The sequence below is a fragment of the Delphinapterus leucas genome, chromosome 17 (genome assembly GCF_059928025.1).
Source record: "Delphinapterus leucas isolate spDelLeu-1000000601 "Yukka" chromosome 17, BTC_Dleu_Yukka2, whole genome shotgun sequence".
NCBI classification, from domain to species: domain Eukaryota; kingdom Metazoa; phylum Chordata; class Mammalia; order Artiodactyla; family Monodontidae; genus Delphinapterus; species Delphinapterus leucas.
The window spans coordinates 6,630,216-6,655,391 of NC_143145.1; the positions used below are offsets into that span (position 1 = coordinate 6,630,216).

General features: G+C 42.7%; 1 long non-coding RNA gene across 2 annotated transcripts in view; it reads right to left on the reverse strand.

Moving 5' to 3' along the window:
• LOC111165160 (uncharacterized) overlaps window positions 1-5,531 on the reverse strand; it is a 30,912-nt gene extending 25,381 nt beyond the window's left edge. For both annotated transcript variants that reach the window (XR_016388277.1, XR_016388276.1), the window contains exon 1: window positions 2,427-5,531. This is a non-coding gene — a long non-coding RNA (uncharacterized LOC111165160). The remainder of the gene's footprint in view (window positions 1-2,426) is intronic.
• Between the last annotated feature and the right edge of the window lie 19,645 nt (window positions 5,532-25,176).

The window sequence follows — 25,176 nt, forward strand, 5'->3', positions numbered from 1 at the left end:
TACATGGCTGAAACTGTGTACTTCCTACATGCAAAACGTGGAGTCTAATTACCTCTCCTTGAATATAGGCTGGTCTTAGTGCCTTGCTTCTAGTGAACAGAAGTGATGCTGTGTGACATTCAGGGATAGGTTAGAAAAGGTGATAAAGTTTCCACCTTGCTCACTGTCTTAGGAAGGGCCTTGCAGTACTGGGCTGATACATACAGGCTAGGCAACCTGGAAGCTGCCATGCTGGAGGGAACAGGTGGAGAGACTACACAGAGTTACAGATGCCCAAAGGGCCCAGGCTGCTCTTGTCCCCAGCTGTTCAAGTTTTCCCAGCTCAGGCACCAGCACTATGAGTGAGAGATCCTTCAGATCACTCCAGCCCCCAGCCTTCAAGCCACCAGCATGGCTGAGTGGAGACAAGCATTCTTCACTGTGTCCTGTATGAATTTCTGACCTTCAGAATCCGTGAGCATAGTATGTGGTTGCTTGACACCATGAAAATTTTGTGTAATTTGTTTTACAGCCAAAATAAGTGGGACAGTGACAACCTAGGGACCCGAGAGTGTGCATATGCTCCAGTTAAGAAGAGGGACACTTCCTGGTCTTTTATGACCCGATCTTGGACATCATAGTCACTTCTGCCATACTCTATTGGTCAATGCAGTCACCAGATTCGAGGGGAGAGGAGCCAGGACCTACCTCTTGATGGCAGGGAGGTAACAATTTGCTGCAAGATTTTTAATATCTCCACAGCCAGTGTTCACCATCTCAATAAATGACAGCCGCTTCTACCCAGCAGTTTAAGCCAAAAACTTGGCCATCATTCTGCATCTCTCCTTCTCCCTTACCTCACACCCAATTCACCAGCAATGGGCAAATCTGGCTGAGTTTCCCTCCACAATATTTGTGAATTCATCCATGTCTCTCCCTCTCTCCTGCTGCCCTAGTCAAAGCCACCATCATCTCTTGCATGGGGTATGTCCGGAGCTTCCCAACAGACCCTCTGCTCAAAGTTCCTCTGTAATACTATCCATGCATCACCAGAGGGATCTTTTAAAAATATACAAATTGGGGCTTCCCTGGTGGCGCAGTGGTTGAGAGTCTTCCTGCCGGTGCGGGGGACACGGGTTCGTGCCCCGGTCCGGGAGGATCCCACATGCCGCGGAGCGGCTGGGCCCGTGAGCCATGGCCACTGAGCCTGCGCGTCCGGAGCCTGTGCTCTGCAACGGGAGAGGCCACGGCAGTGAGAGGCCTGCATACCGCAAAAAATATATATATAAAAATAAAAATATACAAATTGGATCCTATGGTTGCCCTACAGAAAGCCCTTCAATATTTTCCACTGTAGTCAATGAGAACTTAATGATCCGCTCCTTGTTTACATTTCCAATCCCACGTCAGGTCACCCTCCTCCTTCCATCTCCTTGGCTCATGCCAAGCTCTTTGCCACCCTAGGGCCATTCTATATGTTGTTCTCTTTGCCAGGAATCCTTTTTTTTTCTAGGTTCTTTGTGTGTCTGGCTCCTTCTTTAGGTCATCGCTTAAATGTCACCATCTCAGTAAGACCTGCCCTGACCACACTAGCTAAGAATGTCAATCTCCCTTTCCCACAATCCTCTTGCTCAGTGTCTCGCTCTTGCTGTTGTTTACGTACAGGAGTTGAAATTTACACACTACAACTCAGAAATGCAAAACAATAGCTTAATTTTTTCTCTGTAGGAGATCTCAGTCTTCCCTAGAGTCCTCCTTATTCGGCTGTTGGAACGAGTAACGGTCGTAGGTGATGGGGAGAATATAAACTCACCCTCCTCCGTTCTAAAACAGCTTATTTCAGGTAAGTTCAGCCTCTTTTGGGAAAATGCTCCATCCATTCTAAGTCCAAGCTCTCTCTCAGAACAATCCCCTTCCCCTTTCCATTGTTCTCTCTCCATCCATTTTCCCAGATACTGTCTAGGTACTCAGGGATGCTTTTGCCAGAACTGGGAGAAGGTGGTCTCTGTGTGCTTCATCTCCTGATGTTTCCACTGTAGTGTGGCCAGTTTGGTCTAATACTGGGTCACCAGTGTGCGTCCTAGTGTCCTCTGAGGTATGCCTAATCCTGTCTGGTTCATTTGGATGTCAGGTGGGACAAGCTGCTAAAATCCCTGCCATTTCACTCTAGCTACGGTGACGCAGCTCTCTGTGGACTCTTTCTCCAGCTTCAAACCTCTGTGGGTCCACTGTCCACTCAGAACCTCAGGGACCAGCCCCTCCCCCAGTGTACTTGGGGGCTTCTGGACTGCCTAAGGATGGGGGCTGGCAGCACCACCTTGGGGCCATCCATCAATGAGCCTCCCCCTGCTCCTGCTGCTCTACTGGCTCCACTTCACCATGAACATGCGAGAGAAGGTGGAGAAGAGGGGCACTAGCTGGACATTGTCACACCCGCTGTCACTCACATGGGGTTCTATCGCATTGCGCCATCTTGTTGCTGACTCAAGGCTCTGTGTGGGGAAGGTGCTTCTCAGAGGCGAAGGCAGCATCTCCAGCCTGGATGGGAGCCTCCAGGTCTCTCTGCTTCCTCCTGCTATGAAGAATAGTCCACTTCCTCCCCTTCTCAGGTGGGAACTTGCCTTGCCCGACACCTCCAGTCTCTTTATGTTTGGGGTGACTATTTTGGAAATCAAAAGTTCCATATGGAATCCTTCTCAGCGTTCCTGCTTTCAGTCTCCTAACCCTCCCGAAAGCAGTGGATTCCTCTGGCTTAGTGTAAAGATGGTGTAAAAAGAAGCACTAAAAAAACATACATGTGAAGGAGCATGTGTGAGAGTTTGTGAGTCTGCATGTGACTGGTGCCTGCGCGTATGTCATCTGTGTGCATATGTATGTGTGTGTCATGTGTGTGCCCATGTGTGAAGAATGTATAAACATGCACTTATGTGTATTGACTTATGGAGATACATAAAATTGTCCCTATTGTATCTACTTCAAGATACTTAACATGATTTGTTTGTTTATTGTCAGCTTTTCTCACTAGAATATAAGCTCCAAAAAAGAAGAGACTTGCCTGTCTTGTTCATCACTGTATTCCCTGTGTCCTAGCACAGTCCCTGACCCATAGCTGTTGCTCAGACGGCATTTGTTGAATGAATGAATGAATGAATGAATGAATTGGATCCATATGGCTTGAGATCCATTTAACTTATGATTTTACCCTTGTCACTAAGGTCTCTTAATTTCTGTAATGCTCAAGAATTGAGTAAGTTTATGAATGAAGAAAAGTACCAATATGTATTGATTATGTCCTGTACTGTGCTAAACATTAAGATGAAAATCTCCTTTAATCCTTGCAATTATCCTGTGAGACACGAAGCATTATCATTTCCATTGCACATAGGGTAGATTGGGGCTCAGAGAAATGAAGTGACTTTTCCAAGGTTGAAAAGCCAAAAAGTGGCAAAGCTGCACTGGAATTCATATTCGTCCGACCCTAGATCCGCTACATTACTTTGCGAAAAGAAGGCAGGGACAACGAGGCTGCCTGCTCACAGCGCTGTGAGGATCAAATAGGTAACGTGGGACTACAACAACTCCTGGCACAGAATACACAGCTGACCCTTGAACAGTGGGGCATTAGTGGCTGACCCTCTGTACAGTCTAAATTTTGCATGTAATTTACAGCTGGCATGCTGTATCCAGCAGTTCCATATCTGCGGATTCAACCAACCGCGGACCCTTTAGTACTAGAGGATTTACCACTGAAAAAAATTCCTCATATAAGTAGACCCACACAGTTCAAACCCGTGTTGTTCAAGGGTCAGCTGTACTACTCATATTAGCGGTCCTATTGTTTTAGCTGTCCTCTTCATAGTTTCCATTTTCCTTTCAAGAGAAGAGGAATAAATAAAATCCATATCTCGAGGCTAAAGGGCACTGGCAAACCACCTTTTTACCCTCTCCCCTTCCTTCTTTTCTCCTACTTTCTTCTTGACAGAAACAGGCAGAACCAGGTAAGAGCTTCACCTGCAGGTGTCACAGCTGAAATTGGAGGGGGTTATCTGACACTTTCAAAGGCTTATTTCAGGGGTGGAGAATGAGAAAAGCCGCACAGAAATTAAGGTCATAGTTGTGAAGATGATATTGCATGTCTCACTGGAAAGGAAGGATGGGACAGAGCCTCCGTAGCTGGGAGGGCTCCAAGTAGGATAGATGCAGGGCGGGTAGGGGAGGGCACTTAGGCTGTGCCTGTAAAGAGGTAGCAGAATCCAACACACATGGTGCCCAGAATGACTTTGGGGAGGGGTCTCCTACTATCTAGAGGACCAGGGCACTAGATTCGGGCTGCTTTCTGTAGGAGTGAGGAATAACGCCATCGAGACCAGAGCCAGTGTCCAGAGCAGAGCTGGAAGTGAGAGTCAAGGAGACTGCAACCGAAAGCAATATCCAGAAAGAGGAAAGTCAGACCTTCGGTAGCAAGAAGGAAGTAGAGGTGCAGTCAAGAGGGCTTCAAAGAGGAAGGTTAATGATGGGACCTGGCCAGCATCCCCACCCCTCACAGAGCCCCCGGGGCATTCTGTGAGCTGTATCTGTGGATCCTCTACTAGGGGAAGGGGGGTGGCCTGATCTTCTCTCATCCTTTTCCATATTCTTAAACTAAATAAAGGCTTTACAATGACTTGTGTAAACTACAAGTACTATAAAACCACAGGAGATTGTTCATATTATAATCTTCATTGTCTCTCCAGAGTGGAAGAGGGAGAGAGGTAGGAACTCAGGAACAGGAGCTGGTCTTGAGTTGTTAAAGACCATCTTTCCAGTCCCTTCAAAGAAAAGAATCCCATCTTTAGATTTGAGAAAAACTGACCTTTGGGAAGCAAGAACCATGAAAGTAGGCAGCTTGGGGTCCCACTATGGGGGGAGTCTCACATTATAGAAACTGGAGAGTCACAGAATATCAGAGCTCAGAGGGACCTGAAAGATGGTCTGTGCCTGAAGTTTTCAAACCTTCTCCTGCAGAGCGCAGGATACTGCAGAGCTGCCGGGAGGGGTGGCCGTGGAGCGTCTCTCAGCCCTCAGCTGCAGGAAATGTGCAAAGCTCTGCTCTATTCTGATTCACCCAGTGCATCAGAGGAAGAAAGGAAGTCCTCGTGGGAGCAGAACACTCCCAGAGCACACAGCTAGCTTGGCGCAGACAAGGGACTTCAGCCTGGCACCCTTCCCTAGTGTCCAGAAGGGAACAAATGGGATGAGTTCCTTCCAGGAAGTATTTGTTTCCCCCCAAGGTATTTCCCGAGTTCCAGCAAGTGGCCTGGTAGGACCCAGCTGGCTGTCTCTCCACTGGATGCCATAACTGATAAACAGCCCTAGGACAGGACCAGGCTGCCTCAGTTGTTTATTATCTCAGCCAAGGAAGGCTTGACTAGGAGACAAAACACCTCTTCATACATTTGCATCAAAATGCTCGGCAACCTTTGACTCCAGCACTGCCTTTGTTAGCCCAAGAGCTCTGTTATCAACTCTATAAATCTGGCAGTGGTATTTGCATATGCCTCCACAGGCTCTATAACATTCCTAGGCTGTCACGACATTCAGAGAGGTGAGGCAGGAACAACATGCCACTGGGGTGAGAGGTGAGCCTCTTCACACCTATGCTGATGAACCAGTGGGTGCAGCTTGGGTGAGGGAGGCGCACCTTTTACTGATCACAGGCAAGAAGTTAGGCACTGCCCTAGGCGCCCTGCGTGAACATCATTCGATCCTCATGACAGCCTGAGAAGTGAGTATCTATTGGTTAGAATGGGCTAGGCTCAGATCAAAACTACAATGAGGTATGACCTCACACCGGTCAGAATGGTGATCATCAAACAGTCTACAAGTAATAAATGCTGGAGATGGTGTGGAGAAAAGGGAACCCTCCTACACTGTTGGTGGGAATGTAAATGTGTGCAGCTGCTGTACAGCACAGTATGGAGGTTCATCAAAAAACTAAAAATAGGGGCTTCCCTGGTGGCGCAGTGGTTGAGAGTCCACCTGCTGTTGCAGGGGACACGGGTTCGTGCCCCGGTCCGGGAGGATCCCACATGCCGCGGAGCGGCTGCGTCCGTGAGCCACGGCCGCTGAGCCTGCGCGTCAGGAGCCTGTGCTCCGCAACGGGAGAGGCCACAACAGTGAGAGGCCCGCGTACCGCAAAAAACAAACAAACAAAAAAACTAAAAATAGAGCTCCCATATGATCCAGCAACCCCACCTGGGCATATTCTGGAGAAAACTCTAGTTCAAAAAGATACATGCACCCCTGTGTTCATAACAGCACTATTGACAATAGCCAAGACATGGAAGCAACCTAAATGTCCATCGACAGATGAATGGATAAAGAAGGTGTGGTACATCTATACAATGGAATATTACTCAGCCACAAAAAGGAATGAAATAATGCCATTTGCAGCAACAAGGATGGAGCTAGAGATTATCATATTAAGTGAAGTAAGTCAGACAAATATCATATGATATCACTTATATGTGGAATCTAAAAAAAGTGATACAAATGAACTTATCTACAAACCAGAAATAGGCTCACAGACTTAGAAAATAAACTATAGTTACCAAAGGGGCAAGGGGCGGGGGAGGGATAAATTAGGAGTTTGAGATTAACAGATATACACTACTATATACAAAATAGATAAATAACAAGAACTTACTGTATAGCACAGGGAACTATATTCAATATCTTGCAATAACCTATAATGGAAAAGAATCTGAAAAAGAATACATAACAATATATAAATATCATTATATATATATATATACACACATATATATAACTGTTTCACTTTGTGTACACCTGAAACTAACACAACATTGTATTATAAATCAAATATACTTCAATAAAAAATTTTTAATTAAAAAAATTTTTTTAATTAAAAAAAAAAAAGAACGGGTTAGGCTCTGTGATAGTAATGCTTAAACCTTGGAATCTCAGCGGCTGCACATAATGAAAGTTTACAAGTCATGCAAATCCAGACTGGGTTGTGAAATGGATGCATTACAGGGTCTTCTTTCTCTTGGCCAGGTCTCTCCTGCTATATCTAAAATCAAGTTCATCCCGCTACCTCTAGGATTGATCCTTTTCTACTAATTTATGGTCTAGACCACACAAGACATTCATAACTTTCCTATTAATGAAACCTATACCTTATTTCTTGGGAAATAATACAATGGCCTCATGATGCCAGGGGAAAGGCAGGCCCTTCCTGCCCAGACTTAGATTAAAAAGCACTCATTGTGCATGAAATTAAAGAATATCACACTGGAATTCCTTCTTTTTATTACCTAGGAAATGAAATTTAGAAGTCTCATTTCACCCCACCACAAATATAGCTGTTTCATGAAAAATGACAATACTGATTTCATTCATGACATAATTAACGGGGTGAGAAACAAACACTTAAAACCCAAATATGGGGTTTAGTAGGCTTGGTAAAACTTTTATGATTAGCTATAAACAATCAGATTTAATGAAGCAATACATCTGCTCATACAAAGTATAAATGATTATTAGAGTTGCAGACAAAACATTCCTACTCACAGAAGACCTAATGGTATGAAAACAGTAATTACAATGCCAAAAATATTGTTAAGTGTTAAAATTGACACCGGGAAAATGAAACACTTTGCTTAATTTCTGATAACGTTACATGTTGAGACATGACATGTCTGGCATTTCAATTGACACAAAACCTTGTTTTTTAGTTCAAACACATTTCAGACTTTCACACTCTGCTTTGCAATATGATTTCCCAAAGTTTGGCCTCGCTCCCTCAGATTGCAGGGTGCCATGGGTCCAAGTTATATTTCCTTTCTTCTTGTACATTACCTAAACTCAAGAGTTTTGTTTTGTTGCTGTTTTCCCTTTTAAATGCAAGTCAAATTCTGTGATCTGGAATACCACTGCTTGCACATGTCAGCTCCCCTCCCAAGAGAAGCAGCACGTTTGTGGACAAAATGTATAACTCAGGTCCCACAGAGATCCAGGAACCATATTCTACCTCTGCTCATACGACATCTGATACTATAGGTAAGCAAGATGTAAAGTGGGGACCATTTTGCATTTTATCTGATGTCTCTGGACGAGCAAAATATTGCCTAGAAACGGTTTACAATTTCTATTTGAATATATTCCCTGTAATATATGCAGGTTTCTACAAACAAAAGGAACCCCACACATTTCAGCAGGCCGACAGTCTGAAAGCGCCCTCTCCTCAGAGCGCTGAAATCAGCACCATTTGAACAAAGCAGCCTGTCCTTTTAAGAAAAATCCCTCTATAGAAATGCTATAATTTCCTTGTTACAAAGGAGCCTTTTTCAGAGCACGTAAAGTGCCAGTTTGTTCAGTGTGACCTCTGCTTTCATTCTATCAAGGTTGTATCTGATTACAATTTAAGACAGATGAAGGGGATGCCTTTCGAGGCAAAGAAGAAAAAAAGTTTTAGTCTTGGGTCACTTGCAAAAGTGGTTCATCACTTTTATTGGCAACGTTTTCAATAACATTTTGGGGGTGGTTCTCCTATGTCAGTCTGAAAAGATGTCTGGGATACATTTTCAGGGCTTTGATGTGCTTATTGGGAGTTGACCCACATGGGAAATGCCGTGCTGCTGCTTTCTTTCCGGAAAACAAGGTGGCTGAACTGGAGAGGGTCTCAGCGGACATCACATCTGCATGGGGCCTCCTTGTGTGTCGGGCCATTCGGTTGCCTAAGCCTGCACTGGCCCACAGTCCAAATCCTACAGGAGCTGATGTGACTTCAGAAGGAGCTCTGTGAACTGTGAAGAACAATGCAGACGTTCTTTGTGTATTACTGGAGACAGAAAACCATGGTGGTAAAGAGTCCAGAAGAGCTGGGTCTTAAAGCCTGGCTCTACTACTTACTAATTCTTGCAAACATTCTATATTATTCATATAATTTGGGCTAATCACCTCCCTGAGCCTCACTCCCATCCTCTACCTCACAGGGTTATCAAGAGTTAAACGAGATAATGTCCATCATCCTCTGGGCACAGTGCCCAGGACATAGTAAGTGTTCAAGAAATGTCAGATGTGATTATTTTTCGTAGTTCCGGTACTTTGAAGAAGAGATAAAGCCCTGGGAAATCTTGCCCTCCCTGAAAACCGTGGGAGGGAACACAGTTGAGTGTAATAGAAGTGGCACAGACATTGGAGTTAGACTTGTATCCTGTCCCCCGTCTGAGACCTTGGCTTTATCTTCCTGTCATCGAGTTTCCCAAGTATAGAAACAAAGACACTTTCTACTTCGTAGTGCCTGGCCTACGGGATAGGTCCATACATGTTTTATGAATGCAGGGATGAGATAACAAATGGAAAGCACTTTGTACGTAGCAGATGCTTTAAAAATGTCACACTGTATTTACGGGTTGGATTATCTCCGCCTCAATGGGTAAACTGTGCTCCTTTCAGCGCTACCTTTGAAAGTACATCCAGCCCCACCGTATGCCTTTGTCCAAACCTCAGCCCCTACTGGGAGCAGCCAACTCCTCCCTAAGGTCCCTACAGCCACTCAGACTGCCATCTGTCCCCTGCTCAGCAGTCTGGAGGGATCTTTCCAAAAATATGGAGTAAATCATGATGCTCCCTGCTTGGACCCTCCAGTAATTCCTGTTGCTGTCAGAGTGAATCCACCATCCCCACCCGGGCCCCTCCTGGCTGCCCATCTAGCCTCACCTGCTGGGGCTCTGCCCTTCACTCTTTCCCACCTGGCAACGCTCTTGTCCTTCTGTTCCTCTAACACAGCAAGGACTTGGCTGTGCCCTCTGCCTGAACTTTTCTTCACCCAGATTTTTCCTGGCTCCTCCGTCTCTTCATTCATGTTTCGGTTCACATGTCTTCCCTCCAAGAGGCCCCTTGACCACCTAGTTTCCCCTCCAGCCCTATCACCTCTTGACCATGACCACTTTACCGTCTCCCTGGCAGCTCTCGCTCCCAAACATTCTCCTCTTTTTTGTTTTTTTTTAAATCATTTTTCCTATCTCTCTCCCCGACTGAATTAAACCTGAGATCAGGTGTTTTTTATGTATCGGTCACCCTTGTATCACCAGAGCCTAGGACATGTGCTGGCATACAGTAGGTGCTCAATCAGTGTTGGCTTAATGAATATTGATTGCTCACTGTGTGCTGGGCACCAGTTAAAGTGTCCGGGATTCAGAGAGATGAATGGCTGTTTTGTTCTCAAAACAGATAAATATTGCAAGAGAGATAAGCTTAGGATATTATGGGAGAACAAAGGATAGACAAAGACATCCATATATTGAATAAAATGGGGTGATGATGGGGGTGGCAGAATCTTCCCAGGGTGGCCAAAAGCACCTGAATCTCGAAGACCATGTACTAAATTGTAATGTCCCCCCAGCCAAACTGCTGTACCAGGTAAAAATGGATTACATATGAAACGGCTTTGTAAACAAATTTTTGCTCTTAATGTTGTTGCTAGTAACCTTTGTCTAAGGCTGTACATTGGCCCTTGCTCCTCTGAGCCTCTAATTTCAGGATGGTCTGTTTCTTTTCTCTACCCATGCAAAGAAAACCCCAAACCTTCAAACTCTAACCTCAAGCCTGAGACCATGGGTAGTGGGTTTAGAAGAATGGAGAAGCCGGCTGTGGGCAGAGCCTTGGAAAATAGCTGCTTCTGCAAAGAAGGATGACTCCCATCGCCAGACCAGCCCCTCACAGTGTTGTCGGGGAGAGGCTGGCGAGAGGCTCTCACAGAAAAACACAAGAAGAATCGCTGTTAAAAATATTGTGACAAGTTATATGAAGCACTAAGGGATATTTCTGAGTTTCTCAAGAGCGAGGCAATCGTTCCCACAGTCATAAAAGTGCCTCGGCAAGCAAGGACAGTAAATGTAATAAAAGGGGGGAAATGTTGTCTGAGCTCATAAAGGAGGAGGGTGATTGTGTAGTTACAGACCTTCATAAACTCCTTCAACACAGTAGAGGGAGAGAAATTGGGTCAGCAGACGATGCCTCCATCACGCTTGCTAACCTAGACAAGATGGGCCAGCGGAAAAACAATGGGACCATGTCACTATTCTAGTGAATAAAGGCAGGGCCTCGGGGGAGAGACTTGTCATTTTAGAGTCAGCACAAGACATATTCCAAAAGTAGAAAACTTACTGGACTAGGGATCAGGAGACCCGGGCTCTGGACCTGTTTTTTTTCTGAGTTATTGTGTGGCTTAAAATAGTCACTCGATATACTAGTCAGGGTAATTAACTCCAGATGCTATAACAAACAAATCCATACTCTTAGCGTACTAACACATTAAACATGCATTTCCCTATCATATCATCATGCAATGTGGGTTAACAGAGGGATTTGCTCGACATGGTCATTCAGGGGCCCAGGCTAATGGACATACTGCCATTTTTAAGCACATGATTCTCAAGATCACCCTGGTATTAACCTCTAACCTGCCAGTGGGAAAGAGAGAAAGGGTGTTGAGGACCACAAAGGATATTAGGAATCTTGGGACTTATAAACTAAAATTACAAATTATCTCTTTCTCCTGATGTACGATGGTGGAGCAGCAACAGAAATTCCACAGTAAAGTCTCACATTCACAAAAGAAGGCACATAATAGTCACGGATTCATAGCAATGTGGGAATCCTGTAGTGCAGACACTGTGAGCTTCCTTGTTTTAGGACAGGGGGAGGCTCCCTAGACTTCTGTTCTGCTCTTTGGGCAGAATCATGATGTCCACTTTTCCCAGTGGTCCAGGCTTTACCCCCTAGGGAGATTTTTCTTTGCTCATTCCTTTCCATGACCACTTCTGATGTGTGTTGGGGAGAAGCTCTTCTTGGGAACTGTAAGTTTCTGGAGCCTGATCTTTCCTTACGGAAGGTTGGAGGACAAAGTGTTGTTTTAAGTATTAAATCATCAAGGATCTTTTTAGTCTGAAATTACGGGTTCCTTGGTAGTACAATCCTCCCCAAACCTTAGTAGACATCTGATGTTTTTGCTTCCAGTCAGTTCGAAGAGCCAGTAATGATACTCAAACATCTTTCCTGGATATATTTTTCAAATCTACTTTATTTCTTTGCTTCCCCATCCCTATGTCCTTCTCTCTCAACTTCATGGTACATGAGGCTGTCAAGGTTAAGTGGGAAAACCACATTTTTTTTTTTTTTTTTTTTTTGCGGTACGCAGGCCTCCCACTGCTGTGGCCTCTCCCGTTGTGGAGCACAGGCTCCGGACGCGCAAGCTCAGCGGCCATGGCTCACGGGCCCAGCTGTTCCGCGGCATGTGGGATCTTCCCAGACCGGGGCACGAACCCGCGTCCCCTGCATCGGCAGGCGGACTCTCAACCACTGCGCCACCAGGGAAGCCCAGAAGACCACATTTTTAATCTGATCTTTGTTGCAAGGTTTGTTTGCTTGTTTATTTAGACAAAAGGCTTTCTAATTCTTATTTTCTACCATCTGGAGTCTAGAATCAGTCGGCTTTACTGATCCTCAAGGTCCCACATTTCTGGACTCTCTCTATTCCCTTTTATTCTTGCTTAGAAACCACCTAATGGTCCCCTGAGTGTGTCTTGCAATGCCTTGTCAAACAGCCAACATTTGCCAAGCACTTCCAACATTCAGTTTTCCACCAGAGATGAGACCATTACTATTTTCAGATCTAACCCACATCAAATGTCCTGTTTCTTGGATCCATCCCTGTACCAAATACGAAAAGAGTTGTGGTTTGTCTAAGGAAAAGAGAAACCCCTCCAGGTATTCTGAGCAGGAATGGATTTAATAATAGGCAGTGAGAATTTTGCCCAGTCCTTGTAAATGCTAGGGATGAAAGGTCATGAAATCCAGTGCACCCTCATCCAAACCTTCAGAGGGGAGAGGCAGATGTTAACTTGCAATTGTATTTATTTGTTTAATATTATCATGCATGTTATATAAAAAGAAGTTCTGGGGTACTCTGAGAGGGTACAGCTGGGTGAACTAGTGTAATATGGGGCATAAGGAATAGACTCCTCTTAATTCCTTTGTTTAGGCTTCAGTAGCATGAGAGGGATGAGCATTCCTCATTTCCCTGACATGAGGGTATTGTGAAGACTGGCTCTTGTAAGCCACACTGATTAGATACTGGGTAGCAAAAATTCATAGCATTCTGATTGAAGTGCAGTGTCTAGATTCAAAACTAATAGGTAGAATGCTTTCTACTCCATTACTTCCAAGATACAAGCTGAACTCTTTAGCACATGGCACGTGAGGGCGCTCAGGATCTGACTTCTTACCTCGTATCTTGCCTCTGGTTGGACACCACTTCATATTCTGTACCTATAGTACAAAATTCACCTTCATCCTATGAACTTGGCATATTTCCTCACTCCTCCTTGGTAGGCTGTGTCCTTGATTCAGAATGCCCTCATCTTAAGTGCTCCCCTAATCTGAAGAGACACTTAAAAATATTTCAAACTAAATTAAATTGAAAATAACACTAACCAAAAATCATTTGATGTAGTAAAAGCAGTACTGTAAGATGAATTTATAGCAATATATGCGTATATTAAAAAAGAAGAAAGATCTAAAATCAATAAAATTAGAAAAAGAAGAGCTGTTTAAGCTTAAAGCAGAAGAAAAGAAGTAATAAAATTAGGAACAGAAACTGAAGAACTTGAAAGCAAAAAAAAAACAACAACAATAGAAATAGCTGGTTCTTTGAAAAGATTCTAAAAACTGATAAACCTCTAGCCTGGTTAATCAAGAAAAAAAGAGAGAGAAAGAGAGAGAAGACACAAATTACAGTATCAGAAATGATGCCATCACTACTGATCTCATGCACATTAAAGGATAAAAAGGAATACTATGAATAATTTTCTTTGATGACTGATGAAATAGGTCAATTTATTTTAAAAGATATAAACTACTAAATCTCATACAAAGAGAAATGGATAATCTGAATAGGTTTATATCTATTAGAGAATTTTAATCAATAATTAATAACCTTCCATAAAAGATGACACCAAGGTCAGATGGTTTCACTGGTAAACTCTACATTTAAGAAAGAAATGAAACCAATTCTCCATAATCTCGTTCAGAAAATAGAATCAGAGAGAATACTTTCTAACTCATTCTCTGAAACCAACATTACCCTAATACCCATTCAAAGAATTATAACAAAAGAAATTTGTAGATCAACATCTTTCATGAACATCAATGTAAAAATCTTCAACAAAATATTACCAAATCAAATTCAAGAATGTATAAACAGAACTATACACCATGACCAAGTGGAATTTATTCTAGATATACAAGGCTGGTTTTACATTTCAAAAACAATCGATGCAAATCACCATATGAACAGGCTAAAAAAACGAAAACTCATACGATCAAATCAATTTATGCAGGAAAAGCTTTTGACAATACCCATTCCTGATAAAAACTCTCAGCAAACTAGAAAGAAGGGACAACTTCCCCATCTTGATTAAAAAAAAAATCTATAAAACACACACAGTTAACACCAAACTTAATGGAGTGAAACGAGGTGTTTCCCTCTAAAATCAGGAACAAGGCAAGGATATCCTCTTTTCAACATCACATTAGAAGTCTTAACAGTGGAATAAGATGCACACACACACACACACACACACACACACACACACACACAGAAGACCCTAAGAAGGAAACAGAAGTTATACAGATTGGAAAGAAAGAAATAAAATTTTCTTTGTTCACAGATGACACATTTCCTATATCAAAAATTCTAAAGAATAGTCAAAAATTTTCTGGAAATAATAAGTGATTATAGCAAGATTAATATAAAGAGTGAAGCGTTTTCCTTTATACCAACATTGAACAATTGGAATTAAAAATTGAAAATTAGTATCTTTTACAGTAGCACCCCCAAAATGAAATAATTAGGTATAAAACTAATAAAATAAGTATAGGACCTGTATGTAGAAAACTACAAAACTCTGATGAAAGAAATCAAAGAAGATCTAAATAAATGGAGATATATTCCATGTTCTCAAATTGACAGACCCAATAGTACTAAGAAATCAATTCTTTACAACTTATTCTATAAATCATTGCAACCTAATGAAAATCCCAGGAAGGTATTTTTTATATCTCAACAAAATAATTCTCAAGTTTATATGGGAAAGTACAAGATCAAGAATAGTCACCACAATACTGAAGAAAAAGAACAAAGTTGGAGCACTAACAATATCTAATTTCAAGGTAAACTATAAAAGCTACAGTAATCAAACAGCACAGTATTGGTGAAAGAACAGACACATCAATCAATAGAACAGAACGAAGTCCAGAAATGAACCAACACAAATACAGTATTTGGTCTTTGTCAAAGGAGCAAGGGCAATTCAATGGAGAAAGAAAGGCCGTTTTAATAAATGATGCTGGAAAAATTGGGTGTCCATATGCAAATAATAATTATAGTAACCTAGACACATGCCTTACATTTTTCACAAAAAATAAACTCAAAATGGACCAAAGAACTACATGTAAATGCAAAACTATAAAACTTTTAGAAGAAAACATAGGAGAGAATCTACATTTGCTTCTGCTCTGTGGAAGATACTGTTAAGGTGTTGAAAAGTCAAGCCACAGAAGGAAGAAAATACTTAGAAAGCACATACCTAGTAAACGGTTTGTATCCAAAGCATTCCAAAAACTCTTAAACCTCAACAATATAAAAGCAACAACTTAATTGTAGAACGGGCAAACAACTCAATATCTAAGAAACAAACAACCCAATTAAAAGATGGGCAAAGTACTTGAGATGACATTTCTACAAAGAAGGCATACAAATGGCCAACAAGCTCTAATCATTAGGGAAATGCAAATCAAAATCACAACGACATACCACCTCACACTCATTAGAATAGTTACTGTTAACAAAATAGAAAATAACAAGTATTGGTAAGGATGTGGAAAAATTGGAACCCTTGTGCATAGCTGGTGGGCATATAAAATGGTACAGCCACTACAGAAAACAGGATGTTTCCTCAAAAAATTAAACACAGAATTACCATACTATGATCCAGCAATTCCACTTCAGCAAGCCCAAAAGAATTGAAAGCAAAGACTTGAAGAGATATTTATGCCCCCATGTTCATAGCAGTATTATTTTTAATCACCAAAAGTGGAAGCAAACCAAATTTCTATTGATGGATGGATGGATAAATGAACTGAGACACATACATACAATGGAATATTATTCAGCCTTAAAGAGGGAGGAAATTATGAGACATGTTACAATATGGATGAACCCTAAAGACATTATGCTAAGTGAAATAAGCTAGACACAAGAGGACAGCTAAAATAGTCAAATTCATAGAGACAGAAAGTAGATTGGCGGCTGCCAGAGGCTATGGGAAGGAGGGAACTGGAAATTATTGTTAAATGGGTACAGAGTTTTAGTTTCAGAAGTTGAAAAGTGTTTTGGAGATAGATCTTGGTGATGTTTGCACATGAATATGAATGTACACTTAAAATGGTTAAAAAGGTAAATTTCCTGTCATGTATATTTTACCACAATTTTAAAACATGGACAAAAAAATCTGAACAGATACCTCACTGAAGAAGATATATAGAAGGTAAATAAACATGTGGAAAGATGCACATCATTTGACTTCAGGGAATTACAAATTCAACCAACAATAAGAGACTACTCACACCCATTAAGTGGTTAAAGTCCAAAAAAACTGGCAATACCAATTTCTGGCAACAAGCATACCTACCACCCAGATCGTGGTTGCTAATATCATTCTCCAATAAAAGGAACCAGGATTCCTTAGAGAAACAGATGATTCTAAGACTGGGTCATGAAATATACAAGATGAGCCTTGTAATGCTGTAAAGTTAGGAAGTGTTAAAAAAATAAAGTCACAATGATGGAGAGGCATCTATCAAAGGGATGCAGGAGCCAACTGAAAGAATTCCCGACTCCCAGTGGCCAGAGCTGGAACACTTCAAGCAAGACATTAAATGCTACTGGATTATAACCTAAAGTATAAAGTAAATATTCATGGGTCCATCCTGTTATGAATAAATGGTTCGATAAATAAATAAATGGGGGAGAATAGACAATTCTTCAGTGCAGAAGAATTCCAAATAATTTGTGTAGATACTCTGCCCTCAAGGAATTAGAGGGTAGCACCCCACTCCTTAAGCGTGGACTGTGCTTAAAAGTACAATAAGGAAAAGGGGGAAGAAAAAAGTAACTGTGGTGGAGAAAGCTGACAAACACTGTCTCAGCCAGGTGATCGAGGCAACACCAGCCGTGGTAAGTCATGTTTATGGTATGTACCCTTGGTACAGTGTGAGGAAAATGGCACTTTTCCTCTGTGGTCTTCCTCTCAAAAGCCCATCACCCCAATCTAATCATGAGGGAACTCTCAGACAAATTCCAGTTAAAGGACATTCTACAAAATACATGACCAGTACTCATCAAAAACAAGGAACATCCAAGAAACTGTCAGTCAAGGAGAGCCTGAGGAGACAAGATGACTAAATGTGGGACTTCCCTGGTGGCACAGTGGTTGGGAATCTGCCTGCCAATGCAGGGGAGATGGGTTCGAGCCCTGGTCCGGGGAGATCCCACATGCTGCAGAGCAACTAAGCCCGCGAGCCACAGTTACTGAGCCCACATGCCACAACTACTGAAGCCGCGCACCTAGAGCCTGTGCTCCACAACAAGAGAAGCCACTGCAGTGAGAAGCCTACACACTGCAACAAAGAGTAGCCCCTGCTCACCGCAACTAGAGAAAGCCTGCGCACAGCAACAAAGACCCAACACAGCCAAAAAATAAATTAATTAATTAATTAAAAAAAAAAAAGATGACTAAATGTAACGTGGGGTCTTGCTTGGGATCCTGGAGAGAAAAAGGTCATTAGGTAAAAACTAAGGAAATATGAATACAATACAAGCTTTAGTTAATGACAATGTAACAATGGTTTAATTGTAACAAATGTACTATACTAATGTGACATATAAATAAAAGGGAAAATCAAGTGTGAGGTATATGGTAATTCTATGTATTATCTTCACAATTTTTCTATTAATTTAAAACTGTTCTAAATTTAAAAGTTTAAAAAGTGAAAAAGATCGCTTATGTTTGAAAAATTACATGACAAAGTTGAAGACAATCAAATTACTGAAATAAAAAATTATAAATATTTTCATCAACATCTGAAATATGTAAAGAATTATTTTAATTGTTAAGGAAACGAAGAAGAACAATAGGAAAATGGGCAAAGTCACAGAAGAAACACATACGGCCAATAAACACGTGAAAAAATATTTAATTTCTCCAATTACTAGAGACAGTCAAATGAAAATAAGTTAACATTTTTTACCTCTCAGTCTGGCAAAGATTAAAGATTGAGAATCCTGGGCTGGGAAGATGTGTGGAAATACGCACTTTCATATGTTGTTGATGGGAGATGAATTGGTAAAGACATTTTTAAAACAAATTTGACAACAGCTATCAAAATTTAAAATGTACCTTTGGCCCAAGAGTTCTACTTCTCTGAAAACATCTTAAATAAAGATTCATTCTTAGGCACAAATATGTTAACTCTAGAATATTAACTGGAAATCTATTTTTGACACTGAAAAGTGCAAACAACCTGAAAGCCCATGAGAAGGGAAGTGGTTAAAACAATTCATGGCATGTCCAGAAAAATCTCTTCATCTATTCGAAAAGAGTCAGGCACTACATGTAATTATTGCTAAGAAATATTTTAAGTGAAAACAGGAATTTTCAGAACCATGTTTACATTATTATCTCCTGGATATATATATACAGATTTGTGTGTGTGTTTAAGGGCTTAGAAAAGAACTAGAAAACCATGCAGTAATACGTTGAATCTGTTTCTTTTGGGGAGGAAAAAGGGTAAAGGAGACTTTCTTTTTCTGTTTGTTCGAAATATTAACGTTTCTTTCTTTATTGAGATATAATTGACCTATAACATTATGTTAGCTTCAGGTGTAAGACATGACGATTTGATATTTGTATATATTGCAAAATGATCACAATAATAAGTCTAGGTAACATCCAGCACCATATAATTAACAGTTGTTTTTCTGGTGGTGAGAACTTTTAAGATCTACTCTCTTAGCAACTTTCAAATATACAGTAGAGCCTCATGAACTATAGTCACCATGCTGTACTTATTTATTCCCCAGGACTTAAGTTTGTACCTCCAACCCCCACCTCTGGCAACGACCAATCCGCTCCACGTAGCTATGAGTTTGTTTAGATTCCACATATAAGTGAAAGCAGACAGTCTACCTCTGTCTGACTTATTTCACCCAGCCTAAGGTCTTCAAGGTCCATCCATGCTGTTGTGAATGGCAAGATTTCCTTCTTTCCTATAACTTAATAATATTCCACTCTATATACAGCTGACCCTCGAACAACATGGGTTTGAAGTGTGCAGGTCCACTTTTACGTGGATGGTTTTCAATAGTAAATACTACAGTACTACACAATTCGTGCTTGTTTAAATCCTTGGATGTGGACCTGAGGACACAGAGGGCCGACTGTAAAGTTCTACACAGATTTTCCGTTGTGTGAAGGATCGGCACCCCTAACCCCTGAGCTGTTCAAGAGTCAACTGTATAGGGCTCCCCTCGTGGCTCAGTGGTTAAGAATCCGCCTGCCAATGCAGGGGACACGAGTTCCAGCCCTGGTCCGGGAAGATCCCACATGCCGTGGAGCAACTAAGCCCGTGCACCACAACTACTGAGCCTGCGCTCTAGAGCAAGCGAGCCACAACTACTAAGCCCGCATGCCACAACTACTGAAGCCCGCGCATCTAGAGCCTGTGCTCTGCAACAAGAGAAGCCACCACAATGAGAAGCCCGCGCACTGCGGCAAAGAGTAGCCCCCACTCACGCAACTAGAGAAAGCCCACGTGCAGCAACTAAGACCCAACACAGCCAAAAATAAAAAATAGATAAATAAATAAATTTATTTTAAAAAAGTCAACTGTATATATCACATTTTCTTTACCCATTCATCCACTGATGGACACTTAGGTTGCTTCTATGTCTTGGCCATTGTAGATAATGCTACAATAAACATGGGGGTGCATACACCTTTCTGAGTTAGTGTTTTCATTGCCTTTGGATAAATAGCCAGAAGTAGGATTGCTGGGTCATATATGGTAGAAGTACCCAGGAGTATATGTAGACTCCCTAGGTTCTGAGAACCTGTGGAGTTGAGATGGGTATAAGAAGGGGTTAGATTGATGCGTCAATGTTTAGTGCCCAAAGGTGACCGCCACCTTTCCAGCCATGGCCAAACAGACTAGGTTTGTTGACAAGTCATGTGACCTCTCAGGGACTTTGTAAAATGAGGTGGGTGGGCAGGAGCAGTGGCTTCCCCACTTTTGTTCACTGCAAAACACTTTCTTAGATGTTTGCTCAAGAGGCTACTGAACAAAAGGGAATTAAAGCATAGCTTTCCTTAGAGTGCGGGGCCCTTGAGTAGACTTGGTGTTTTTCTTGCGATTCTCAAAGCACACCTAAAGTTTCTGGACCAGAATGTGTCAATATTCCTTTGGAACATTGAGAAATTTAGAATCGACATGCTAGAAGGGACTCTCATCTGCCAGTCTACCTTCTAAAGCAATTTCTGCCCGTCTGTGGGGAAATGAGAAAATAAGGGCAAAATCAGCATAATTCTTTTGAACGGCACACCCGACCCTGGAGTTGTGCAGTGCACAACCTGTGCGATTATTCCCAGCAGTCCTGAGCAGCATGTGCATTTGTCTAAGTTCTTGCCCGTCTTGTAGAGAATGTCCTGTATCTGATGTTGAGTGCTTCCTACTTGTTTGGGGTTTTGTGGGAATGCTGAAATATCCTTTCTTTGTAATATTATATTTTTAAAATTATATTTTGTGTATATCCTCATTTTGAAAAATACAAATTGGCCACCCTATGTTTGTCTTCAGAATATTCTTTGAAATTGTATTGACACATCAATTTCCAGAGCCTGGGAGCCCATGGGTGGAAGCCATGCTCCTCCCTCCACACAGCATCCTTAGTGGAGGGAGGCCATGCAGCTGCCAGCTAGCAGCAGCCATGTGGACTGTGAATTCTCTTTAAGTTGAACACGAAGTAGCCTGGATTTTGTCTGTACTTTGGGAACAGTCAGAGATATGAAGGGATATATTTACACTAAAAAGATTTTTAGCCTGAAGTGTGGAGAGTTTTGGTCATGATTCAGCTCATCACTAAACAGGTCACATAACTGGTCCTCAGTTTACAACTCAAAATAGGAAAAATAAGACCAGCTTCTGCTCACTAACATGGGTATGGTGAGGTCCAGACAAACTAACAGATGAAAGTGCCCATTGACAGTAATCCTAGAAATGTAAGTTATGACTCACTTGTCCAAAACAGCAAAGATGATAATGCTGAGATGATCACTAACGGGTCCTTCCTGTGGGTTCCAGGGTCACCTGTTGCAGGAGGCCCCTGTGGAGCACCTCTCTATTGACCACGATCCCCGAAGGGTCCTATGAGGCTGGATCTGCCTCTGAGACCCACTCAGCGCCCCTGTCTCTCCCTCTGCAAAGTCAAATGTTAATATACCCAGCGCCTTTGCGCTCCTTGTGAATAGAAGTCCTTGTCTTTCAGCAGAGACCTTGCTTGCTCTCATCAAACAGGGACATGTGGGGACATTTAGCATTCCTGCAAGTGACAGGCTGGAAGCATGTCCCTCTTCTCACTAGCCTTGAGGACACTTTCTAGTGACAATGGCTCTAAACGTGAGTTTCAGGACTTGCCTTCCGTAACTCTGTCCTCCATCACATGGCCCTGGGACAAAATAAACAGGCCAAACGAATGAATGAACCAACCGATGACGACAATGATAAAGAGCACTTACCATGTGCAAACACTGTTCTACGAGCCTCACGTGTTTTAACTCATTTAATTCTCACCCCACTCTGTGAGGCAGGAACATCATCGTGTCCGTTTTACAGATGAGGAAATGAGACATCGTGAGATCCATCTTCATAAAGCCAAGAAGCTTTGGGGCTGAGATCTGAGCCCAAGCATTTTTTGGGTTCAAAACGTGGCCACTTAGCCACGAAAATCTATTATGCTGCCTTATGTTTTTTAAACGGCAATGATTTTGAAATGGATCAATTGCATGTTCCCTCTCTCAATCCTTCTGGTCCTGCCTCATCAAACATCTCACAGTACCTAAATTTAATTACTCTCTCATACCCTGGGTCTTTGCATGTGTTTTTGCTTTGTGTAGAGAACGTGTGTCCAATTTCACCCAGAAAAAAATCTAGCCATCCTCATGACTCAGCTCAAAGGTCCCTTCATCCAGGCAGCCCTCCATGAACACCTCCTTCTCTGGGTTCCCAAAGCCTCCTGAGCTTTGGGTCTCATAGTTCATCACAGTGCCCTGTCTTTGTCTGCTTACCTACCTGGGGATATCTTGTCAGGCTAGACTCTGGAGCCAGACTCCCTGAGACTGAATCCTGGCTCTGCCACTTGTTACCTGCATGACCTTGGGAAGTTGACCTAAATGTCTCTGCCTGATTTCTTTTTTACCCATAAAATGGAGATGATAATGTTATGAGGATTAAATGAATCCATTTCAGTAAAGAACTTGGAACAGTGTCTGGCACATGGTAAGGGTTTTCCAACTATTCACATCTAAACCCCAAACACTGTTAGAGCTGAGACCACATCTTATTTTTGAATTCCCACTGCTGGTATAGTATCTGGCATATAGTAGGTGCTCAGTAAACAGTCGTGGACTAAATGAGTACACATGCAAACAGCTCTTGGGAGAAGGTGCAGGGACTCGTAGGCACACCTCAGAGACCAAGAAAAGCTCCTTCCCAGGGATAGGAGAGGGATGCAGAGGTAAAAAATATTCCCAGTTATATCCTGGACAAGCAGACTGGGATAGGGAAGAGTGGGAAGCAGCACTATGGAAGAAAGTAATTAATAATACATATTCTTATAACGATCCTGGCAGAAAGGAATGGGAATGGCTCCTGCCCAACACAGTGTCGGGAAGAGCACGCAGGTGGGAGTGAGAAGGCCTGATCTGTGATTGGTGGGCGGGGTGGCTGTAGGCAAGCTTATCACCTTCTGCACACCTGAGTCCTCCTGTCTGCCAAGTAGGGGGAGAGGAATTCACAGTTGTTATGAACTGATTATTTGTATCCCCCCAAAATTCATATGCTGATGCCCTAACCCTCAATGTATTTGGAGATGGGGCCTTTGGGAGGTGATTAGGTCATGAGGGCAGGGCCCTGGTCTGATGGGATTAGTGCCCAGGAAAGGCCACATGAGGATACAGAAAGAAGGAGGCTGTCTACAAGCCAGAAGGTGAGCGCTCAGCAGAATCCAACCATGCTTGCACCTTGATCTCAGAACTCCAGCCTCCAGAACTGTTAGGAAACACATTTCTGTTGTTTCAGCCACCCAGTCGATGGCATTTTGTTACAGCAGCCAGAGATGGCTAAAGCAGCAGCCCAGCCTTGGTTGTCTTTTTGTAACTTGCTTTATTCTATCAGCAGTACACTTGGAGCCATGCCCGCATCCCCACTTGAGTATCAGTGTATTTGTTTTATCTTCTGTGTGTATTCTACTGGCCCACAAGACCACACAGCCTTGATACAGTCATTATGAAAGGTCAGTTGGGGAGTTTCCAACGCGTTTGCTTTTATAAAACTTGTGGCTGTGAACTCCTATGTGCATGTCTTCTATGCCCACATTGGAACGTCTCTCTGGAGAGTCCACCTATGAGTGGGTGGCTGGGAATTGCTTATGCATATGTCTTATTAGCGGTTGCCAAAGGGCTCTGCAAAGTTGGTTGCACCAATTTACACACCCAAGCTGGGAGGATTTGAGGATGTCTTTGAACGCTGATGTTCTGTGAATTTATTATCTCCTCCCTTCTCAATAACTGTCTTGCATTCTCCTGGAAGGCAGTGAAGTACTCTGGGACCTTGGGAGGATGCAGCTGTACATTAAGAGTGATGTTGTTGCCAGAACCCAGAGAAGAATACAGCTTAGGAAGGACAGTCGTGACTAATGAGGAGGGCTTTTTTTCCAGCTCTGCCACTAATCCCAAGTTACTTTGGGCAGGTCTTCACCTCTCGGTGCCTGGGCAAGTCAGGCAGTTATTAATTAATGAGTACCGGGAGCTGTAGGAGGTGGAAGATGTTACTTACAGGCTGAATACATTCACTGAATGCTCACGACGCACCAGCAGCTGCAGAGTGCTGGGGGACACACCTATTCTGCCACCTCTGATCCTCCCTCTATAATTCACAGATCAGTTAAATGAATTCTAGAGGTAGGTGATTGCTGCTGTTGGTTTGGTTGCTCAAAGAAGCCATCAGAAATGCTGGCTCTTTTATCATCAGTCTTTTCATTTCCATGCTTGTCACTTCATGGTTGCAAAGTGGCTGACACAGCTCCAGGCATCACACCATGTTTAAGACAGTAAAAAGGAAGTGGAAGCAATTCCAAACGGTAAGGTCCCTTTCATTAGGAAAACAAAAGCTTCTTCAGAAATCCCCAGCAGTCTTCCCTTGACATCCTATTGGCCAGCACCACGTCTCACTGTCACTCTTAGCTACGGGGGGGCTGCTAAAGTGTGGGGCTTTGAAAGGGGGGTGGGAACAGCTATCGGGCTGGCCCGACTACATGCCCACCATGTATGCTCTAATAGCATCCAAACGTTTTCTCTGCAGCACTTACTACAACGGAATTTAGAGGTGATTTGTGTTAAGTTTTAAAAAGATGGATGTTCCTCTGTGTTTTAAAATGTTGGGTGCCCCATGAAGCCAGGACTGAGTCCACATTCATACGTAGCACAGTCCATGGTCCAAATTACATGGTTAGTGAAAGTCTCCTGTGAGTTATGGGACACTTTCCACACTCTTCCTCCTCTTCTTCCCATTCCACAGCCCACTCACTCCCTGCAGCTCTCATTAGCTCTCCCTTGAGAGCACCCAGCACTTTTCTCCCCTCTCTTCCTGCCCCTCTCCCCCAGGCTACCCCCTAAGAACAATCACCTGTGACCCTTTGATGGAGGGGGAGAGTGGACTGTGCGTGGTCCAGCCAGATGCTAACTGAGGAGCTAGAAAGTGGATTTGGTTTCTCTGATCTTGGCTGAGTCCGAGGGAAGC